Source organism: Echinops telfairi, unplaced genomic scaffold (assembly GCF_000313985.2).
Source record: "Echinops telfairi isolate 266 unplaced genomic scaffold, ASM31398v2 ScPeMD7_7;HRSCAF=31, whole genome shotgun sequence".
In the NCBI taxonomy this organism is placed as follows: domain Eukaryota; kingdom Metazoa; phylum Chordata; class Mammalia; order Afrosoricida; family Tenrecidae; genus Echinops; species Echinops telfairi.
Window position 1 is genome coordinate 25,900,096 of NW_022103904.1, and position 6,482 is coordinate 25,906,577.

At 40.0% G+C, this 6,482-nt stretch overlaps 1 pseudogene; it reads right to left on the reverse strand.

The window, feature by feature from the left end:
* Positions 1-6,327: 6,327 nt before the first annotated feature.
* LOC115868148 lies at positions 6,328-6,482 on the reverse strand (annotated as a pseudogene).

A 6,482-nucleotide genomic window follows, 5' to 3' on the forward strand; every position in this document is an offset into this window, starting at 1 on the left:
GGGGGTTTAAATGGAGAGAAAATGTTTTGAGAAACGATGTACAAATGCGCTTTACACAATTGATGTGTGTATGGATTGGGATAACAGTTGCGTGAGCCCCTAATAAAATGTTAAAAAAAAAAAAGAAAGTCTGTATCAGGAACAGGCAAGTGCCCAGATCATCTCCCCAATTGTGCAAAGCTGGGTGGCGACCCTTTCCTTCCTGACAACAGACAGCAGGTGAACTCCAGAGAAACTGAGCGAGAGAGGCTCTGGACTTAGGGGGAGGAGCGAGGAGTTATCTGAATACGGGATTACGGGAAAGTTTACACATGGCTCCCTGAATGCCAGCAGCCAGATTTACATGAGGGCAAGCCAAAAAGTATTCCTCCAAATCACAGAAGCCAATTAAAAAAAAAACCTAAAAAAGGAATGTTGCTGTTTCTCAACATATCCTCTGGTCGAGCAGCTGGTTGTTTTAAAATGCTGACCTTGTGGTTCCCAGCCCCCACATAACCTAGGACATCAGGGGCTCCTGGAGGCTCCATCTGCTCAGTGGCAGAGGCTACGGTGGTGAGTGCTGCTTTTCAGAATTTCAAAGGGTTAATCTTGACACATTTTCTACTGGATGAGGGAGCTTTTAAAAATGCCTGATTTCTGTTAACTGACTTAGGAGATGTTCATTCTACTTCTTTTGTATCATACATGGCTAACAATCATATCCAATTGATTTAGATTTTATAATCAAATGTATACATGTGGATTATTTTAAAAGTGAAAGTTGTATAAGGCTTATCATTTTTTAAAAAGCCATTCCCCCCCCCCAAAAAAAAAAATAAAATAAAAAAAAGCCATTCCCAATTTCCTCGTGTCCTTTCCCCCCCCTCCTTTCTCCTTTCTATTACTTAAGATATTAAGTATTGATTTCATGTTATGGAGGAGGAAGAATTAGCTATTTTCTACTTGGAACAAAACTATCTTCACTTGCCCCCATCCTTCCTATGTAGCAACCCTGATGACCTAGTGGTTAAGAATTGAGCTGCTAATCTCAAGGTCAGCAGTTCAAAACCACCATTTGCTTGAAGGGAAAAAGATGAGGTTTCTACTCCTGTAAAGATTTATAGTTTGGGAAACCCACAGGGCTAGTTCTACTCTGCCCTGTAGGGGTGCTATGAGTCAGAATTGACTCAATGACAGTTTCTTGTTTTTGTTTTTGCTCTTTACAGCCTTCTGAGACATCCTTTCTACCTCAAATTCATCTTTGAGTTCTCCAGTCTTCTCGAAAACATTTGGGCCATCTAAAAGCTACAGTAAGACAGCATTACCATAAACATGCAGCAATGTTTCAGTGACTTGGGAAGATGGCCACTGAGTTTTTTTTAAGTTTTTATTTTTATACTAGCCCACACTTCAAAATCACATTCTTTCTCCCTATGGCACCAAAGTGCCCTGTTTCCGAAGGCACCCTAAGGAGACTAGGACGGGGCATTACTGCGAGGATATGCCTGCAGCTTCCACTGACCGCAGAGATATGCCTCACCACGTTGGTGGAACAACCACGCCCGTGTAAACTAGAAGCTGAGTAGTAATCCGTTTGACTTACCCTGGGACTCCCGGATAACAGACTGGAGGAATCTTTAGGGAGAAAGTCTGACCTGCCCCCAGGAAAACAAACCCCTAGAGATATTGCTTTATATATATTATTAATTTGGAGGGGGGCGTGTACAATGAAAAAAACTGAGCTCTGTATTAGAATTTAAATTCTGAGTGCTAGGTTTGAGGAAGGCTACAGTTTCCCATGAGGGCCCTAAATCCATTCAGAGTCCCCACACAGATTGAACCTCCACGGAGTTCTTTCTGACCATTGACTAGCACAGTGAAAATCTTGCACCTCAGGCAGAGTGTGTGACCAAGTGGATTACTAACACTCCCCCAGCCGGCCTAGTCTTCAAAGGCACACCCTGGGCGTGCTCTTGATGAATTCGGGGTACTGGGGGCACAGGCGTAAATCAGGCTGGTCAGAGGGCCTCAAACCAATCTTGTAAGCGTTCCTAATCTACGATAGTGCACGTACCCCAGCCATGATCCCTTTCTCACTGATGTACTCCTGCCTATCACTGAGATGATGATTTTTCAGCTAATCTTGTCTTTGTCAGCATAATAAAGGCCATAATAACAAAATCCATGTTCATCTCTCACATGGCAGTGCAGCACTAATATTGTGGTTCCACAGAGATTGGGACCCAGGCCCCTGTGTTACTGTCCTACTGTCCTCACCACATGGTTTTCAGCTATGTTCTAAGATGCCTGCTTCTGGTCTGTTGCCGCATTCTTATTCCAGCCAGTGAGGTGACAATAGGGAGGAGCAGGCTGTTTTCCTTGTCTTTTCAGGGCATGGTCCCAAAGTTGCATCCATCACTCCTGCTCATACGCTGTTGGCAAGAGCACAGTCATATGACCATACTTATTTGCAAGAGAAAATAGGACCTGCAGTCTTTAGTCAGCATTCATTGGGAAATTAACCCTGGCTCAGGGTTTCTTTTTAAAAAATTCTTTCTTTTAAAACTATTTCTTGGAAACAGTTGGCAACTCCTCAGAAAGTTAGATATATAATTTTCAACTGAGAGTTTTCCATGTTTACTTTTTATTTTATTATAAAAAATAACTTTATTGGGAGTTCTTATAGATATCATAACACTCTATAGTTCAATCACATCAAGCAGTATTGTACAACTGCTACCACAGTTTCAAAGCATTTTCAATTGACTTCTGCTTGCTGATTTGTATCCTATCACTCTACCATATTCCTCTATCTCTTCCAATACTCCTATTGTGGAGCCTTTGGGGTTCTCAATATATAAAATCATATCATCTGCAAATAATGATAATTTCACTTCTTCTTTCCCAGACGTATACCTTTGATATCCTTCTATTGCTAGGACCTCCAGGATGATGCTGAATTGAAGTGGGGTTTCTAGATTTTATTTTATTATTGTTACTGGGAAGTTGGTTTGCTTGCTTTTTGACTCTTGGTTGTTATATGTTTCATGGTATGAAAAACGTATGGAGACAATAACGGGATTAATGTTTACTTAGCATTGAAGGGTTGTGGGGAGCTAATAATGAGGACAAGAACAAACTTGTACTCACTGTACAATAACTGTACTAAAACTAATTGTAATTGTAGTGATGACTGTTAAACTCTTTTCAATATGTTTAAAGTGTATTGCGTGATATATGAATTATATGTCAATACATCAGTAAAACTGTTAAAATTTTTAAAAAATGCATTCACTGGCATCAAATAAATTCTGACTCAGTGTTAGAACTGCCCTGCATGTTTTCAAGGTTGTAAATCTTTACAGACACAGAATGCCTTATCTTTCTCCTGAGGAGCAGCTGGTGGGTTCAAACAATTGACTTTTTGGGTAACAGCTTAATTCATGACCCCCTACACTGCTAGGTGTTTTTTTTTTAAGTAAAGGGAGAATGAGAGAATGGATATTAGAAGAAACTAGCACTCTCTATTAAAAAATGTATTCAGATATATTTTTATCAACCTTCCCACCCTCCCGAAACAAGGAATCTGTAAACATTTAATGTCTTTCTCTTAATTATGAATGGAATTAAGTATTATTAAAGGTTTGAAAGCCTCTAGATGGGAGCCTAAATAAATGGAACAAAATTAAGTTCAATAAGGCAGAGACAATGTAAAGAGTAGGAGTAAATTATCTTCAGAGAGATAAAAGAAAATGTTATAGCCATGAAATGAGCACAGGCTGCTATTTCAAAAAGCACCACTCAGAGAACAGGAACTAACTCTTAGAAATAAAGATCAGAGCAGAAATAAAAGCTCATAAAAAAGGGTTGGAAGATAAAAGTTGAAATAATCAACATAAAACAGAACAATATTTAAAAAGACAAAAGATTAGAAAATGAGAGAAGAGATGAAAATCAGAAGAGTAATCATGAGACTCATAACTAACTGATAGATGTTTCAGAAACAGAGCAAAGAAAACAAAGAGAAGAAAATTGTTAAAAAGACAAAAGGCAATTTCCTAGAAATAAGGAACACAACTTTCCAATTTCCACACACACATCCATTGCCACGCACAACCAAGAAACGCAAGGCCCACCTCCAGGCACGTCATCATAAAACATCAGAACACTATTAAGGGAAAATTTAAAGGAAAATAAAGATAACCCTCAAAATAAGTAGATCACCTGCAAAGGGGGGGAACAGATGTGAAAGCATGAGATAGTCTCCCCAGAGCAGCGCTGGATGTGAGAAAGCAATGCAGCAACGACTTCAGAATCCTAAATGGGAAGACTTCCAGGAAGCTGACTAGTCTTGGCCACATGGTGAACAAGTTTGAGGATAAAAGAAACCATTTTCACCTACAACCTCTCAAAGCTTTTTACCTTTTATGTACGCTTCTCCTGAGGAAACTGTACCAACATAAGGCATACAGGAAGGAAAACACAACCTGATATCCAGGGGCCAGAATCTAAAGAATGGAAGGTCTTCTCAGGACGGTGGTGGGGGAGGCGCCGGACGACCACAGCACCACAGGCCTGGAGAGCAACCAGTGTGGGTTGGAACAAGATCCCAGAAGGCTCCAAGGTGAGCAGTTTCCCCCCCAAACTGAGTATGGACAGATTCTGTAATGTGCTTGATCATATAGAGAGAGGGACCTCTCACGGCTCTGTCAGAGAGTTTGGGGGGGGAAATTGTCAAAAGACATCTAAGCAGAAAAATGAAGGGAAAAAATGAGGTATATTTTAATTCCAAGAAATAATAAAAATATTATTATAGTGTACCATAGGAACGAAATCATAGTGGTATGATTTAGCATACCTCTAAATCACTACTTCATTGAAAGAATCCAAAACGCAACTCACTGCCATTGAGTCAATGCTGATTCCTTTTCATAGCAACCCTATAGGACAAGGCCGAACTGCCCCTGGGGTTTTACGAGGCTGTGAATCTTGACTGGAGTAGAAAGCCTCATCTTTCTCCCTGGGAGTCAATGGTGGTTTTCATCTGCTTGAGTTTAGCAGCTACATGCGGAACCACTGTGTCACCAGGGATCCTACACTGAAAGAATAGGGACAAATAAAAATTGTTTTAATCCAAGTAGAAAATAGCTTATTCTTCCTATTCCATAACAAGAGATCAGTACTTAACATCTTAAGTGACAGAAAGGAGAGGGGAAAAAAAGGCACAAGGGAATTAGGAATGATAATTTTTTTAAATGATAAGGCTTGTAAAACGGTTTCACTTTTTAAATGATTCACGTGTAACACTTGATTCAAAAATATAAATAAATTTTATATGATTAAATTCACCATGAATAGAAAATAAAATGAAAATCTTCTAAATCAGTTAAGAGAAATAAACACAATTTTAAAAACTCCCTCAATCCTATAAAATGTAGGTGTGACAAATACCTGAATTGGTGGGTAGAGATGGATTTGGCTCAATACACATCTGAATGTACTTTCGTGATGCCTTCCTGTGGTGCAGAGGGACCCTTGAGCGGCCCAAATAATGAAGCCCTCTACTACGAGCTAAAAAGTTCGTAGTTCAAACCCACTCAGAGACCCCTTGGAAAATAGGTCTGGGGATGTACTTCCGGAAAAACAGTAACAAAAAGATAACACACTTGAAAACCACACGGAGCAAAGGCCTACTCCAACCATGTGGGGTCACCATGAGTCAGAATGGAAGTCAGGCCTCTAACATCAAAAGTGCAGAAAACATATTCTCCAGATTTCCTTGTAGCTAGGGTCTAGATTTCAGTCTGCCAATCAAATGATCACTCCTGCATTTGGAAAGGGGAAATGAAGCGGAGACTCTAAGTGAGGACTGGTGTGGAGATGTCATATTTCTGTTGGGGTTCCTTATCATAACAAGAGCTGGGTGGTTCAGGTGCTGGCAAGGAGGGTGGCAGCTTTCCAAGGCAGTAGGTGGTTCTCTGGTTTTAGAAAGGCTGGGGCTCCTTTGACCGCTTAGTGCTGCAGCATGGCTCTCAAAATCATTCCCCAACATGCATCCTGGAGTCTGCTTCTTGACCTTCCAAACAAGTCCTCAAGCCATGTCATATCCTGTAATAAGCTCCTTTGTCTTAAACTATCTAGAATAGGCTTTATTCCTTGAAATTGAGCCAGGACAATTGCAGCAGGAAAAGAAAACAAAATGTAAAGAAAAAGCATAGAAAACAAACAAAATTCTAAAACTGCACATCATAATTATAATGAATAAAATCAAGTTAACTCACTCATAAACCTTTACATTTTCTGAAAAATCTCCTGAGGAGCAGCTGGTGGGTTTGAAATTTTTTAATTTTAAAATTTATTTTATTTTTTTTAATTGATGTAGTCGAGTTCTCCACATTTGGGGAAACCGCAGGGGTCAGCACATCCGCAGTGCAATGGATGAGCCTCGCCCTGGGAAACCACCTTCGTGATCATGGTATCTCTCTCCCCTGTCAGCTAAGTAT